The following is an 18,194-nucleotide window of genomic DNA, read 5'->3' as shown; positions in this document are numbered from 1 at the left end:
AGGTTTCAATCATTTTATGAAGGAGGTTGATCCCAGATACAAAATCCCTGGTAGTAAATCCTTGATGTCAAGTGAAATTCCAAAACTATATGAGCAAGTCAACACTGAAAGACTCCCTAGGTTCTGCAAGCAGTGTGGTTTTAACAAGTGCTATGTGGACAGCAAGAACAACTGAAGCTTATTTGACTGTCTCAGGACATTTTATTGACCAGAATTGGCAGATGCAGGCTTGCAATCTTGAGTCAGTCCATCTAGCTGTACAGCATACAGCAGACAATATATCTGAACTCCTCACAAAAATATCTGATGACTGGGGCATTACCAGCAAGGTCCATGCTCTTGTTACAGACCATGGAGCTAATATGGTCTCAGCTGTACGGAAAACCCACTGGAAACACATTCCGTGTTTTTCGCACACACTCAAATTAGTTGTGAAGGACTCAATTAAGGCTGACAGGAGTTTGGAGTCCATCCTGGAGAAATGTGGAGCTATCGTTTGGTTCTTCCACCATAGCACCAAAGCATCTGACAAGCTAAAAGAAGTACAAATTCAGTTGCAAATGCCAGAGCACAGACTAATCCAAGTAGTAGAGACAGTACTTCAGTACTGTACATGCTGGAGAGACTGTATGAACAACGATAAGCAGTGATAACAGCACTTTGTCTTCTTGGGAGAAACACCTTGTGCTTGAATGAGGGAGAATGGTCCCATGTCAGCCAAGCTGTTGAAGCCCTAAGGCCCTTTGAAGAGGCCACTAAGAAAGTTTCAGCAGAGAAGTATGTAACCATTTCTAAAGTCATACCTCTGGTCTCGCTTCTCCAAAGAGCAACCACGTCTGCTGGGCAGGAAGGTAACACTTCACAGCTTGCAATGCAAGTGGTGCTTTCAAAACTTTGAGCACAACTACACTCTTGCAGCCAGCACCTTTGTCACATTGTCTTTTGTGACACTGGAAATGTGGAAACCATTAAATCGTGGCTCATCAGTGAGATGCAAGCCCTGGGCAGATGTGATGGACAGGCAACAACCAGTGAACCGTCTGTTACTGCATCAACCGCCTCTATGGGAACAGCCTTGTCAGTGCCGCAAGGGTCACCTGCTACAAACACTGAAAGGAATGGTAGAGACAGTTCAACATCCATGGGAGGATTATGGCAGGAGTTTGACACAGGCGTAATGGCTTTTCAGGTGAATCGCACAGCAAACACAGATGCGTACATTGAAATGTGCAGATACATGGAAGAAAAAGTGATCCCAAGGACTGAGGACCCTTTGCTTTGGTGGGACAAAAATGAGAGCGCATTTCCAGTGTTCAGCAAAGTGGCAAAAAGATACCTTGGAACTGTTGCAACCTCTGCTCCAGCAGAGAGGCTTGTTTCTAAGGCAGCAGAGACAATTAGTCAGAGGCGAAATCGACTAAAGGCAAAAAATGTTAACATGTTGCTTTTCCTGAACACCAATCTAAAACTCGAGTAAAATGCCAAGATATATCTCTTGAAAGCACTAAAGAAACGTGAGAATGTAGGAGAATGTAACTTCCCCAAACACTGCTATTAGGGGGTGTTGAATGTTCTTTACAAAGCGGAACTCATTTTGTAAAAAGATAACTTTTCATGTAGGTTTAACCCTTTGTTGACGGCCCATGTAAATTTGGTTCGATATCGAACCATGACGTCTTCGCCGTGTTTGAATCACGCATTTAACCTCACCGATTAAAAAAACTATGTAGATATGTTGTCAACACCTAGCCAATCACTGTCAAGTAGTTGAGTTCGTTTTGATAGCCTATTGGCTGAGTTATGTCATTTTACATCTTGTGATCGTCCCGCCCTAAAAAGGTTCGCGTGAATCGCCAGGTGAATCGCGTTTGGCTCATTTCGCGGCTGCACACTGAATGAACATGTCAGATCGTAGGCATCCTCAAGTGCGTTTTTCAGCTGCTGAGGTGGCAGAAATGTGTTGTCAACACACAAATGATGACAATAGCGGTGAAGACAGTGAAATAGGAGGTATATCCAGTGGAGAAGAGTACGAGTTGGACCGTGAACCGAATGAAGACTTTCATGACGACGACGACAACGATGATACGTGAGTAAACAAATAAAGTTCTTGAAACTCAAGATTGTATTTTAGACTACTTACAGCTTCATAAAACATTATAGTTTCGAGGGATAATACTCAGAGTAGACTGTGCCTTTTGTATAATGTGTTTTTTTGTCTGTCACAACAAAAAAAATCGTGCCTGGTGATTGTTTATTTTTGATCGCGCTTTATAGTGATGCGCGGGCTGGCCCAAAACCCGTGGGTCCCGCGGGCTAGCCCGTGGGTCGGGCGGGCCGGGTTGTTTTTTTCCGTGGAAAATGCGGGTAGCGGGCGGGTCGGGTAAAAATCGCAATTATTCCAGCTATTATAGTTATATGTATCCGTTCATATGCTTGTCTTTTGTGTAAGGATAAAATGGGGTTTTCTCCCTCTCTTCCCGCTCCGTCTCATGCACCGCACACAGGCAGCACGTCAGAAGGCAGCAGCAAGCTGCGAGCTATGCCTCCTGTCAATCATTTGTTTAGCGAAAATAATAGCCTGCCGTGCATCTCCTCATAATTGTGAGCAAAACCCCTCGTTAATAGGCCTACCGTTTGGCAAATCACGACGTAAACTCATTGGTATCTTTTTTTTTTTTTTTCTCCCATTTTCGCGGGTTGGGTCGGGTTGGGTTAAAAAATCAGAGCGTAATTTTGCGGGTCGGGCGGTGCGGATTGGCTGTCACGATGGGTTGGGTTGGTGCGGGGGTTAAAAATCCTTAACCCGCGCATCACTAGCGCTTTATCTCTCGCGGGTAAATTAGCCCTTTGCCAACATTGTAGCGTTGTTAGCATATGCCATGGGCATGTCTGGATGAAGAGCTGAATATAGGATTGAATAAATAAATAAATATCAGTGTTACTCGTTCTGTTTAGTTCCAGAAATGTCTATTTTTGCTCCCTATAAGAAAGTAATGGCATATAAGAAAGTAATGGGATGCCTAGTAAGTAGCAACCTTCTCTGACTGAAAGTAGCCTTGAGCTAGGTTTTGAACAACTTGTATTTTTGTTCTCAACTTCTAGACAGAAAGTAGCCTAATGACATTTAGTAAGTAAGCAACCTTTCTGCTACAACTTTTCTGACTGAACTTAGCTTTGACCTAGGTTGTGAACAATTTGTATTGTTTTTTTTATCTCAACTTCTAGAAAGAAAATAATGACATGTAGACAGTGGCAACTTTTCTGCTACCACCTTTTCTGACTGGAATTAGCCTTGACCTAGGTTGTGAACAACTTGTATTGTTTTTTTTATATCTCAACTTTTAGAACTCAACTTTCTCCTGGTTCTGCCACCGACTCAGAGGAGGATGAGCCTGAGCCTGAGCCTGAAAGGGAGGCACCAGAAGAAATGCCAGAGCGACCGCGCGCAGGGAGAGGACGAGGGAGAGGACGAGGGAGAGCTGCACATCGAGTGAATCAACCTGTTGTCCAGACATCTAGCTATGATGATCCAGACATGCCCAACCAGTTGCCATCTTTCCGTCCTGTACGCCAGCCTGGTGTTCACCTAGATGTACCAGTAACACGAGGTACCATGACCAAAGCCATAGATTTTTTTCAACTTTTTTTTACTGATGCCCTCCTGCTACAAATCTGCACCTACACAAATGCTTATGCCTGGGAGGAAATACTCAGAAAGCCCTATTATGGTGGCACAGATGGTACATGGAAAGAAACCAGTCCAGATGAATTGGCACGACTGATGGCCCTTGTAATGTTTTGTGGCCTTGTCCCAGTTAGTTCTTTTTACAGATACTGGAGCACCAAAACCCTGTACCATGGCCTGTGGGCACGCAGCATAATGTCAAGAGACCGGTTCAAAGCATTGATGGCAATGCTCCATGTTGTAGATCATGGTGCTGAAGATGAGCGTGATAAACTACGTAAAATCACTGGCCTGTTAGAGACTTTCAAGGTGACGTGTAAAGCACTTTACCAACCATTCCAGCATGTTGCTGTGGATGAAAGAATGGTGAAATCTAAACATAGGTCTGGTATTCGCCAGTATATAAAGAACAAACCCACAAAGTGGGGAATTAAGCTCTGGGTGTTAGCTGACAGTTTGAATGGTTATACTTATGACTTTGACGTTTACACTGGCCGAAATGTTAATGCTGCACCTAGTGAGAATGGTTTGGGGTATGATGTAGTGATGAGACTCTGTAGCTCTCTTGCACACCAGGGGTATCATGTGTACTTTGACAACTTTTACACATCCCCAAAACTAGTAAAGGACTTGTTTCAGCTCCAGATGCCTTCTTGTGGGACTGCAGCTGAAAACAGAAAAGGTTTCCCTGACTCAGTAAAGAAAGGGAAGCAGTGGGTGAAAGGGAAAGATAGGGGAGCTATGAGGTGGGTCCGCGATAACTGTTGTTTGGCATTGCAGTGGAAGGACAATAGGCCTGTGACCCTTCTGTCATCTATCCACTCAGCAAATGAGTTCCTGCATGTGCAAAGGAGAGAAAAATTCGCACACAGGTGGCATTGTATTAGAGTGAAACAACCCAAGGCTATACATGACTACAATTTTTTCATGAATGGGGTTGACCGGTCTGACCAGCTTATTGGGCAGAGCACAGCCTTGAGAAAGTGCATGCGATGGTGGAAGACTCTCTTCTTTCATATGATGGATATTGCTGTCGTAAACAGCTTCATATTGTTCCAGATTCACCGGGCTGCAAACCCTGATGTAGCTGCGCTCAAGCGACCACAAAAGTATTCTGTGACCGAATTCAGAGAGGAGCTTGTCCGGCAGCTGGCTGGCCTTGAGGAGTATGGAGAGCCCCCAGTTTATGCTTCTGTACAAAACCCTGGGGAATTTGTCTCTGATCACATTCCTTCTGTCTCTGATACAAAGAGAAATTGTAGAGTCTGCTATGACACCAGCAAACAAGCACTCAAGGTTGTTACAAAATGTGATGCCCCTCAATGCCAGGTCTACTTGCACATAACTCAAGACAAGAATTGTTTTAAAGTATGGCATACAAAGAATTATGAACATAGAAAGAGCAATAAAAACAAAAATGAATTGTGAACACAGAAATTGATTAGTTTTGTTCCTTGATTTTTGTTGATTTATCTTGTCATAATTGTTCATTGACTGCACTTTACATGATTGTTCATCATCAATTAGAAACACTGTCTTAGTTGATTGTTGATTGACCGTTGCTGTTGATTGATTTTGTATTGTTTGTTAAATATAAATAAGAAGAACGTTTTGGTACTGTTTATAGTGATTGACAAGAAAGTATTGTTTATTGCACATGAAAACAGGAGGCACTTCCCATTACCATTGATCTGACATTGAGTGTTCATTTACTATTGATTGTTTATTGGAAATGCACTTACTAATGAATTTACATTTATTATTAGATTTTATTGATTGACTGACATGCCTTTTCATCCTAAATAAGAAGCACTTTTTTAGTTGATGGTTGACTTTTTGTCCATTGCTGCTTATGTTTATTGATTGTTATTTTTCGTGATTGATAATTGCACTTCTTTATTGAGTTACCACATCTAAAAAAAAATGACTTAAGCAATATGTTTTGTAATAACTTATGTTTGCAAATAAATCAACTAAATACCATCAAAATTGATGTTGGGTGTTTTGGTGGTTTACAAAAAAAAAGTTAAAATGTACATATTTGGGTTTTTTAGGTGTAAATTTTCAGCGGTCACTAAAAGGTTAACACTTTCTTTTCCAGAAGGATTTGTATTACCTGTCCTAAAGTATAATGAAACATACCATATATAGCTCTGTCTCATTGATATATGGCCAAAATAACTTATTTTGACCATTCTGTCTGGATTTTGAGGTCAAATGTCAAATTGGGCAGTGAAGACATTCTACTCTGTAAAGATTCTATAATTTTCTGCAAACGTACAGGGCATAATGAATTGACCATAACTTTTGAGCAGAAAATGATAAATTGATTCTGTTTTTTTTCATTGAGTAGGGGACAACTTTGCTAGTCTGTCATATACTCTATGTTTTTCCCTATCTACAACAGAAAATAGGGAAAAAATAACATTTCTGTTGAAATCTGTAATTTTTATGATTTTTTCGGATTAATTTTGAGCATATTTATAAAAATAATTATGCTACCTTTACACATAATTATTTATGTTTTATACCATTTTAAAGTGCTCTTTCTTCTGATTACAATGGTGTGTATATTTCATCTCTGCCATGTAGTATGGCCACACAGTAAGGTTATTTGTGCCATGAGGTCATCAAGTGTGGAAAAAATGGAATGTTCGGGGCAGTCAACAAAGGGTTAAGAAGATCAGGAAATCTTTATGAACAATCAAAATTAAGTAAATGAAAGGCCAAGATCTTTCTGTTTGGAAAGAAAGAAAAGTTTTATGTTGTGGGTATTTACATTCATTTTATTCATATTCATGTTGTAAAGATTTATTTATTTTATTATTATTTAATCATAGTATTACTGTAACATACTGCACTATTTTTTAACACTTTTTAGCAACAGTTTTATTTAATTGCACTCATCTTTCCTTTTGAAATAAATGTGTTATTAATGGCCAATATGTGTCATGTGATTTGTGTAATGATCTTTTTTCTCCTAAAAATTACCATTATTTGGAAGAATCACATGATAAGCAACTGTATCGGTATTGGTAAAATTGCTACAAAAGGAATCAGTATCGTATCGAATTAGTCCATCCCTACTCCTCAGTGTTTCCACACAACCAGAACACCAAACATTTCCCTCTCATTTTGAACATTAGGACACGCCCCCGGGAGCAGCTCACCTGATCTAGTGGGAGGAGCCCATTCTTCTTCTTCAATGGCTTATTGGAAGGTTGCAAACAATTTAAAGATGCATACCGCCACCTACTGAAAAATCATTTGATCACTCTATGATACCTGTTTTTTTGGGTGCAGTGGCTTAATCTTTAGGGTCTTGGACTAGGATCCGAAGGGTCACCAATAGGGCTGTCACTTTTTTCAAAAATCACAATCGATTTTTTTTAGGCTTACATTTTCATTGAATCGATTGTAGAATGGAGAAAGGACCGCTACATTCCCCACAGCAGACAGTGGACCAGAACATACTGAGTCTGCATATGCATTGTTGTAGTGCTGCTGTGATATGGGAACTCACGATCGCACAGTTTGCATACCACTTTGTCTTTCTCCATAGTTATGCCTTCTGTTATTTGGTAAAAATCGATTCCCTCTTTTCGTTTTCGAAACGTGTGTTGGTCGGTCCAATCAATTGTACAATCGATTCTCGAACGTAGAGTGACAGCCCTAGTCACTAATTCACGTCCCGATTGGACCAAAGTTGAGAAAGAAATTTCCCTGTAAGGAATTAACAAAGTATGTCTTCTTATATTATGATCCTTTCATATTCACATCAGTGTTATTCTATTTACATTTTAAGTAGCATATGTTGTACTTGAGGTTTGCCATTGTTATTATATATATGATGCGGATGGAAAGATGAATATATAAAAGGCGTATACATAATAAGAAATACAAACTATAGATATAGATAATATGAACAGGAATGAAGTTAATGAAAAAACATAATGAGAAGTCATAAATACATGTACAAATATACAGTATATAGAAATATGGTTTCTGTAGCTGAAAGTAGGCTCGACAGCATTCACACTAATTACACATATTTACAAATTGACTAAAACATGAATGCAATGTATGTTTAAAAGCCTAATATCATGTTTTTTTAAGCTCTGGGTCGAGATGGATAATACAGTGCATAAGGTTAACGTGGGGCGCCACTTGTAAGACTCTTGCTTGTGGTCCTTCCTTTTTCCCCAGCATTCCTGCAGCACCATCTGTACACACACCGATGCACTCATCCCAAGACAGTCCCTATTCTTTTAGTTTGTTGTCAAGTTTTGTGAAAATGTCCTCGCCTGGGGGTATAGTGTAGCCTTCTCCTATATTTGGCGGGGGGTATCGGCCCCTCTTTACACATTGCTGCTCCAATCAGATCTTCAGGTCACCCTCAGAGAGAGAGTTGTAACCAACTAACATATTGCGCAACACTTATTTAGCTAGGCAAATTACATAATTAAGTACATAGTCATCAGAAGTCCTTTATTTGTCCCCCTTACATATTAGACCGACTTACGTAATACATTTAAAATAACTAATTATACACACGTTGTTATTATTATTATTATTATTATTATTATAAATAATAATAATAATAATCAATGAAAAAACACCTCATTCTGAAATCCACTTTGGCAACCCCTGCTCTAGTGTGTATTTGATCATGCCCACATTCCCGGCATTCTTCTAGGGAAACGAACCGTCTCAGGCCTTTTATAACACTGAGATCCTGCAGGTCCTTCTAGATCTGACAGCAACAAATAAATAATAAAAGACCTGTATATTAGTTGTTCATAGTGGAGAGTGTATCCTGTGTGTGTGCCATCACCCTGTTCAAACATTATGGGCTGTCTCTACTGTCAGGGCCATTACAATTGACCTCCCCCGGCCTCCTGGCAGCTGTAACTGATGGCACTCACAGACTAAATGGCCATTGAACTCCAGTGAACCAACAGAGCATCAGTCAAAGTTTTCAGCTCAGAGAGGAGTTGTCCCCAGTCTCAGGCCACTGCAGTCACATCCTCAGCCCACTGTTCAAACAGAAGACTCTAACTGTGTACAAAGTTTTGAGGAAATAAACATTTTCACTGACCATTTAAGGAGCTGTGGTCAGAAAGTCTTTCTTTGACAGGTTCCTCAATGAGTGAAATTATCTTAAATTTTAGGTTTGCATCATTCACAATAGGTGTTCAAATTCTCTAAATGCTAAGGAAAGGAAGGTCATAATAGGGAATAATGGACCATCCTTCACAAAAGGAAGGACTATTCATTGAGGCAGCAACATTTAAAGCGACTCACGATTAGGAAGTCAATAACATCAAGTGTGTATAATTGTATTGTCTGTAGGGTGTTGCTTCCTTTAAAAGAATGCTAACTTCACTGTACTCATTTTGTGTTTGCTGTGAATAAAATACATATCTTTTTGTAACACAGTTTACTTTTCATTGTGAATTCTCCTTCACATATTTCCTTGACCTCTTTACTTTTTCCTTGGAAGTCACGTAAAAGTGTTAAGAGAAGGCATAGTGCGTTGTGTATTATTGACGGTTTGATCACAGCCCAGGCTTCTGTGGGATGGTATTTCTTCCCTATAATTTTCTGCCTTCCATATCTCTTCCGTTGGACGTACAGATTGTGGTCTCAGGGGGCGCCTAAGGTGATCTTAATGTCACAAAGCATGATCGAATGGCCCAATTCAGCCTCCTGCTGATATATCTTCACCGTTTCTGCTTTGCTTTATCGTTTCCGTCTGCCCTCTTTTATTTCGCTGACCACCTTCTCCCACTCCTTCAGCCCATTTCCCTCTCTTTCTGCTGCTGCTTTATCACCTCATGTGTCTTTAATATTTCTTCCTCTCATCATTCCCACTCTTTATTACTTTTATTACTTATGTTCTTCTTTCTTGGATGTTCAGCGGCTGGTAGCATCAGCACAGATTGTAAAGACTGCTGTGAAGACAGAGATGAACAAGATTCATTTCTGCCCTGTAGCACCTGTTCAACAAGAGACAAGACTCTGATCCATTTCTAGCACTGCTTCCTCTAAACTGGTGTTCTTTTTGTCACTTTTTTTACCTTATTGAGTCAACTTTATCCTGTGTTTACTGTCAAGATTTAGTTGAGGCTGGGCCTTTAAGTTATTGCTTAAAATGTAAGTACTTCAGTAAGTCAGGATCGTTGGAAAATGTTAGTATTTTTTCATCATCAGATAGTTATTCTGCCCTTATTAGAATGCTTGAGTGGTTTTGAACTTGGCAGATAGCATGACATATTCTTCAATAAATACCCAGAAGACAGCGGGTCAGTTTAAGAATTCATTGTCAAACAACAAAACACACATTTACAAGATGTTGCTTGATTGTTGTCACATTAAGAAACACTTAATCATTTACCATTATATAAATACACAAGATTTAACAAACATTGCGCACAGTTATTCAGATTACTGATTAGTATTGCTAAACTAAACATTGGATTTCCCATTCACATGCTAACACAATTAGCATTGCTCACTGATTTAAAGTTTCTAGCACATAATTGACTGTTTTCATCAAGTGTGCAGGTAAGTACTTAAACAGAGAATAACCAGACAGAACCAGGAAACTAAAGCAAGCCTTTATGGACATACAGTACAGTGCAAAACAGGCAACACTCTGCCTGGCCTCTTAAAGGGGCAACCTGATAGTATTGAACAGTCAATATACTGTACATACTCTAGCCAAAACCAATGAAGTTGTCATTAGAGCCTAATATATTTTTCAGCTCTTGCCATTTTGTGATGAAAAGCACAGTTTATTCAGGTTTGCTACTGCTGAGTTCATGTGCTGATTTGTGCCATGGAAGCTTGCAACCATCTGAACCAGTTACAAGAAGCAATCCTCACCACCCAACATGAAAAATACTGAACTGACCAACCTGACCTTGCCCGCTAAAGGCAAACTTTATGAGTTTAAGTAGCACAATTTTCACAATAGTTGGTAGTTAAAAAATAAAGTTTATCTTCTGTTTGATGCAAATACTCTATTATACTGGATAAAAAGGAGTATACCACTTATTCAAGAGTTGATCTAAAGCGAAATACCCTCACTCATCTTTGACTCAGACTGTAATTATTTCCGAGCTAAATATAATTTGAGAGGCTTTGTTTTAGGTTCACACTCTCCTAGCCAGAGGACGCATTTATATTTCCATGCCTCTGGGCAAAGACCGTCTGTCAATGTAGGTGAGCATGGACAGATGCACAATTTTGTGATGATGTGCCCTGAGGCATCAATCCCATTGCCAGGTTTGCTGAGGCATCAAAGTGGCTTTAACAGGCAGATTTTCCAGGTCAGGGTGCCCAGAAGAAATGAAGAGCAGAAGGTTGGTTTTTCCTGTGGACGATTCCGGAAGGCTTCAGAATGTAGAAATATCTTAACTGGCACAAGGATTAATCAAGTGATACTTAGGAGACGCTTATCAGGCTTGGTTGTTTTTTCCCCACCATTTTCAAAGTTACAATGTCCAGCACAACAAGAGTTTTGCCTTGAGAGTACTTAGGGTTAACCCTATCCCTAACCCTGAAAGACACGACCAAACACCATCATTTTTTACCCAGCTTAAGTATCAATTTGCTTTAAGACCCCCACTTTATCTCTACCACCTGATCTTAAAGAACAAGACATTGGGATTCAATTTACAGTTACATCCATTGAAATACTTACAACAGCCTTAGTCTTCAGCCAAATGCAATGATCATGATTGCACTCTAATCCTACTTCTCTTGGCTGCCTGCCACTTTCTGGATGGTGAGAAATTGGTTTTCAGTTTGACTTTCAATGCTTTTATGACTCTGACTTGCAGGAACACATTAGCAAGGCTGATTCACTGGCAATAGGTAAGTTGTGCAATGTCATTTTTATATGTTCTAAACTGCATGTGCTGCACCAAATAAAGTAAAATAAATTAACTGAAAAAATATGACTTTTGGGGAAAAAAGAACAGATATTCATGTTAGGCACAGATATAGTACATGCCTTATATATAAATAAAATCAAACAACCATCCCTTTAACTTGGTTATTAAAAACATTTTGATCAATGTTCCGGTATGGTTTTTATTCTTTTTATTTTTTTGTTTTTTATAAAAATGGCTGCTCAGGATCACAAGGTTGACCTGAGACTTTGACAAGGTTTAGGTGTATTTAAATAGCACATTTCAGACTCAAAGGCAAATCAAAGTGCTTTACAAGAGCATTAACTCACAATACAACAATGAAATACAGATGATGCTGCCAGAAAATGCATAGGTAATGTACTAATAACATAGTTAAATGAACTCATGAAAGGCAGCAGTAAACAGAAAGGGTTTGAAGTCTTGATTTAGATAACTCAGGGTTGGAGCAAACCTCAGATGTTCAGGAAGTTTGTTCCAGATTGTAAAAGCTAGGGTAGCATCTTCGTGTTTGGTTCTGACCTTAGAAACAATGAATAAACCTGTCCTAAATTATCTATCAATGACAACAAAATGATAAACTATAAAAACAGCAGAACAAATGAATATGCACTCTGATTAGTCTGTGGAAGACTTGAGTGTATTGTAATCCACTAATTCCTCGTCCTGAGGTGATCTTCACGCCTCGCCATTCCTGAGTATGAAAGCACCTCCCCTTTATGAATACATTGGACACTTTCTGTGCTCTCATTTCCCCATTTCTGATATTTAGTGGCCTCCATTCTTGCTTTCACCTTTTGGACTATTCTGATGGTTAGAAACACTCACTAACTATGAAATGAAGACAGAAAAAGAACGAACTTGCTGCAACAGACGGGAGAGAAACCCAGTTTACAGTTCATCACAGGCTACATATTACTCCTGTCACCTTACATAAAATAGACCATTCCATTTTCCCTGTATGTGTTAAGTGCCATTCTAACAGAGGGGCATATTTCCATAGCCTTTGGGAATGTAAATTCATATCAAGATCCTGAGCCTTTATTTCAAGGGAAATAAGTGGGATATTTAAAAAATAATTATAATTGAGAAGGACCCTGGTGTTTTCTGTGAAGGTCTTCCCTCTAGAGAATTGTTTTTCCCTGCAACACATTATAAACTTCTTGAGAAAGTCCTCATAATAGTTCAAAAGTGTATTTTACACAGATGGATAAAAGATGCAGGTGTCTTGTGTTAATATTTGTTAAATTCACTAAAGAGAATTCAAAAACAAAGGCTGTGAAGGTCGATACAGCCCCAGGCCCAATATCCAGCTTTTTGGTTGTCTCTCTGAATGTAATAATAATAATAATAATAATAATAATAATAATAATAATAATAATAATAATAATAATAATAATAAAATGTCCAAGCTGGCTTTCTGCAGAGAAAGGTTCCACCGAGATTTGAACTCGGATCGCTGGATTCAGAGTCCAAAGTGCTAACCATTACACCATGGAACCATGTAAAATGTTCCCACTTAATACAGATGTAGCCCAGTTATTCCCTAGTTTAATCAGGGAAGGGCCCTGAGTTCATTAACTCAATAAATCAAATTTACAATAAAGAATACATAAGGTAATGTTGTCTTATTTCTATGTTGTTATCCTGTTTATATTTTACTTCACTAGTCACTTACCTTAAACACCTTAGTTTAAATACCTCTATTAACAGAAATCACCAAATATCACACTGGATTCAGTTTAAGGAATCGAGATCTCAATTATTTACTGTATACTTGTGAACAAACACCATGAAACATACAGTCAGAATGTGCCTTCATTAATGTCAGATTAATAATCCCTATAACAGGAAATTATTATAATATCAAACTAGTTCAGATCACCTTTGTATCAATTTCACAGTTAACTCAGTGGGCCCACACTCATTCACACACACACACACACACACACACACACACACACACACACTCCAAACTGCAACTGCACCGATCCCTCAGTCTCAGATGGCGATCAGCGGCGGCGGGAAGGTGTCCAGCGATGGCGTGCTCCCTGGTACATGTTATTCTTTTAAACACATGTAATACCGTTCCCTTTTTAAACTGCTATGAAATATCTTATCATCGTTATCTTTGCAGGAACTAAATATTTTAACCAAACGTATAACTAAATCACATATTTATTATCTTGTTTTAATATCACTGTAAGGGTTATTTTCAACCTGGTTACATTACTAAGGTGGGGCATTGCAAAAACTGAACCGCACATCTTTCTTAATGCTTGGCTTCTCTATATGTCATTTGAAGTTATTGCATTGTCTCTGCCAACTTTGCAAGTCCTACAAAGAGGAATCTAGAGCTTGGGGTACAGCCACACAGGCAGTGGTTTTAATATGCTCTCCTAACTCAGCTTTGTAACACCGCATTATGTAATAAAACCGCATTATGTAATAATGTAATAAATTTGCACACCATTATGTAATAACTGCTGCATTTTGTAATAATCTGCCGCATTATGTAATAAACTTCTTGAACGCAATATGTAATACATTTTGCCACATTATGTAGTAAGTTATTACATATTGCGGTTGTTACTACATAATGCGGGTGTTACGATTTGTTTTTTTGCAAAATGTAACAATTGGTGCATTATGTAATAACCAAACAAAATTTACATTAAAACAGCAAAATAATGTGTATTTTACTCAAAATGAATGCTTACAAATAAGTATTAATTTAACGATGCAATTAAATATTTAAGCAACTAAATGAAAAACAATTCAGCTGCAACATACAGCCTAATACACTGATCACACAATGGAACTGCAGAATAATAAAGTGAATTTTAACAATGTTCTTTACCTACAGTAAAACAGGCCATGATTCACATTTCACACACATATAGCCAATCTATCAGTATGGAGGGTACTGCCTATCAGAATTCCATTTGATTTATGCTGTTCAGGCACTTAGCCTAAGCCACTACTTGATATTGCTCCTCCTACAAGGTACTGATTGGGACTCATGGTGTCTATCACTGGCTAGGCTAGGTCTGCTAGTGGAAAGGCAATGTTTAAACGTAAGTTATTATCTATGAATAATTTGTTTTGATTGTACTACAAACTAAGCAGGATTTAGACTGAGATACTGTGTCCTCAATGAACATGAAAAGAAAACCTTTTATGCTAATATGTGTTAGCTTAGCTTATGGTTGGCTATGTCAACACCAGCTAACTTAGCCAATAATGTAATAATATCTGACAGGAAAATCTGTTTTCCTCGTCTCTGTTTCCTTCTCTCTTATACATTTGAATCTATTGATAGGAACAAAGCAAATACTTTTAAAAGGTCCATGTTTATTGAGTCATTTATGAGTAAGTTGAAGTTGAGTAAGCTACCTTTTTGTATATTTAACTATTTTAAAGAATTAGCAGTAGGCTAACAGACTAGTAGCCTAGACTAAACTTGCTGGGCCAATTGCTCTGTCAGTTAGCATTGCGCTAGTTGTGCTGCGCTTTAGAACCGTACTCCTTAAAACGGAGGTTTTGAGTTTAACACGCAGCTGCGCACGAAGTTGAATGTGATTGCTGTGTAACGACGCACACAGGATCAGCTGATTCCTAGCTAAACTCTGGTTAAACTGCTTGGAAACCGGAAGTAGTCTTATTTCTAGTTATACCTCAACAGATGCAGTCTGGTGGATGCATTTTGTGCCATAATTACCAACAAAAGCTTAATAGGAATGTAAAGTGAACTTTAGTATAATAAAACGCAAATAATGTTGAAATATATTATTAAATAGTGTAGGCTACTTTTTGTGGAAATCTAAACGTGATTAATTAATCATTTGAAGACAAATTAATATGTGAGTAATAGGGTGATTTCACGCAAATTCTCGGGAAAGGAGGGGGTGAACATGTCGCGGACAGAGAACTCGAGAAGCAAAAGTTATATTTGCTGCACTGCATTCGAGGTGTTGTGGACACGGTGGAAGATCCTATAGAAAAGACACCTCCACCACGCTCCGAAGAAAGTCTGTTTAGGATAATGTTGCAAAAACATTTAACAGTAGATTTCCCAGCAGAAGACCGAGCAGCCCGGCACATTTAAAAAATCTATGGAAGCGCTTGAATTGCTTGATTGCTGAGCAGACGCATGACCCTGGGCCATTTGATGTGTTTAGCCGCTATGTATGGCTGAGACCACTAAAGGGCAAAGAGAGTGCAGAGATTGCAAAACATCTTCATGATATTTACTTGGAACATGGCCCTCCCAAAGTTTTGCAACACGGCCGAGGGGCAGAATTTAAAGGAGCAGTTCGAAGGCTGATGGAATCCATGCAAGTCAGAATAATAGAGAGTTCACCATACCATCCCCAAAGCCAAGGCAAGGTAGAGAGGTCACACAGAATACTAAGAAAAAAGATTATGTATGATCTGGTGAATTTTCAGAAAGGTGGGGTTAACTGGGTTAAGCATCTACCAGAATATTCAAGAGTGATGAATGAGGACCCTAAGGAAGTGTTAGGTTGGATGTCTCCATTTGATGTTTATTATGGGAGAAAAAGCAATAGAGTAGTGCATCCCTTAGCAGGGTCTCTATCCACTGTCAGAAAGGAATCTACAAACAATCCACAACCAAATGTACCCTCCCTGAAACAGCGAGGCAACTTTGAGGCTAAGCGGAGGAGACTGAGAAAAAAGGCAAAGAAAGCCACTGAGCACTGTCATAATCGGATGATCAGAAATGCATCTAAACAAAATCCACCATCTATTTATTATGTTGGTGATGCTGTTTTGGTCAGGGTGAAAGATGGTGCCCATCGAGTTTCAAAGAGGTTTCGGGTATTGACTGGCACAGTTGTGAAACGAAATTTAAAGTTTCCAAAATACAAAGTTCAGTTTCAGATCCCTGGTGACCCCAAAATACAAGTGAAATGGTTCTTTGTGTCTGATGTGACAAGTACAACACGATTACAAGAAAGAAAACGCTCTAAATCTTTAAAGTCCGCAAAACCTTTACATCCATGTTTGATACCGTACACACATGGAGACAGACTGGAGGAATTCGTGTCAATGCAATTGAGGATACGGTTTGACCCAGCACCAGACGGAAATTGCCAGTTCTCAGCCATATCTGATCAGCTAGCCACACACGGAATATTCAGATCAGCAGAAAATTTAAGAGATGAAATTGTTCAAGATCTCAGATCTAATCCGATTTCTGCAAACGGAACACCTTTGTTAGATTTTGTTGATGGGAATGACTTGGATGGCTACTTGGATAGTATGTCACAATGTGGGACCTATGGCGACCACATAACTCTACAAAGGGCTGCTGAGATTTTCAATGTTCAGTTTCTCATTGTTTCCTCACTAGGTGTTGATGCATCTTCCATAATATCTCAGTCTAATAGATATTGTGACAGTTGTCCTTTGTTAGTCCTTGGACACATTGCTGAGGGACATGGAGAACATTACTTAAGTCTGGAAGGATCAGTCTCTTCATTTATTGAAAACATCTTAGAAGCAGAGAGAGAAAGGATAATTCAACATAAAAATGAATCAGACCAAGAGAGTGAAAATGAAGAACTCACATCAAACGACAACACAGACAATGAAACTCTTACTGATGGACCACATGATGATGCCACACTGAATGAACCTCACAATGATTCCCAACTAGATGAACCCCAAAATGATGTCCATCTTCTAGATGATCAGTCCAACGATGATGCTCAACGAGACCAAGATGATGTCCAGTTGTGTGATAATGATGCGGAAAACAGAATGCATGGCACACCCATCTTGCCTACAGAATTGCTGTCATTTATCATCCAGTTGACCCTTAATGCAGACTCCTCAATGCTCTGGGCATTCAATAGAGTTTCTAAACTTTTTCGAGATCTTGCAAATCCGTTCCATCCGCAAATCTACATCAGAGAAACTGTAGCTGACACCCTAAAGTTGGATTATGATCATGACAATTCCATAAGCATAATGAGGCTCTATAAATCCACTGGACGCAGTAGTGGTCTTGCTATTAGACTGAGGGAGCTATTCAGCCAAAATAGCAGGTGGATGAGGGCCTGGCTTCTGATTAAGCACATTGGCCATGGTCATTTTAATATCAAGGACATTTTTTGGAAACCTTAGGGCTACATTTTGTTTTGCATTGTAGGTAGATTTTCTTGAGTCTCCCTAGTTCAAATGCAGATTTTTAGATGGGTTAGTTGTGTGGTTATATGTGTGCCATGGACTGTAATATGTCTAGAACATTGTTAAATTTTACGTTTCCACTTTATTATCCACTACAATTCCATTGTGTGTGTGTTAGGCTGTATGCTGTGGCTGGATTGTTTTTCATTTAGTTGATTGAGATATTCGGCCTATTATCAAAGATTGCCATAATATTTGCTGTTCATTACACATTGTTCATCCATGATGTCTGTACCTCTACAGGATGGTATCTGTTCTTTGTCTAAACAAGGCATTATTGGGCATTTAGAGAATAAATAATTTGAAATAATTAACTGTTCGACGTCATTTGTTCTGCGACTATTTTTTGTCTC

At 38.9% G+C, this 18,194-nt stretch overlaps 1 protein-coding gene and 1 non-coding gene across 2 annotated transcripts in view; both read right to left on the bottom strand.

Annotated features, from left to right (window-relative positions):
• Window positions 1–18,194, bottom strand: part of zgc:154054 (Alpha-1,3-mannosyl-glycoprotein 4-beta-N-acetylglucosaminyltransferase B-like) — a 454,830-nt gene that overhangs the window by 237,141 nt on the left and 199,495 nt on the right. The window lies entirely within an intron of this gene.
• Window positions 13,056–13,127, bottom strand: trnaq-cug (transfer RNA glutamine (anticodon CUG)). Its single transcript has one exon. It is a non-coding gene; the product is annotated as a tRNA-Gln (tRNA).

The sequence above is a fragment of the Eleginops maclovinus genome, chromosome 23 (assembly GCF_036324505.1).
Source record: "Eleginops maclovinus isolate JMC-PN-2008 ecotype Puerto Natales chromosome 23, JC_Emac_rtc_rv5, whole genome shotgun sequence".
Classification (NCBI taxonomy): Eukaryota; Metazoa; Chordata; class Actinopteri; order Perciformes; family Eleginopidae; genus Eleginops; species Eleginops maclovinus.
This window is presented reverse-complemented; position numbering and strand designations above follow the sequence as displayed.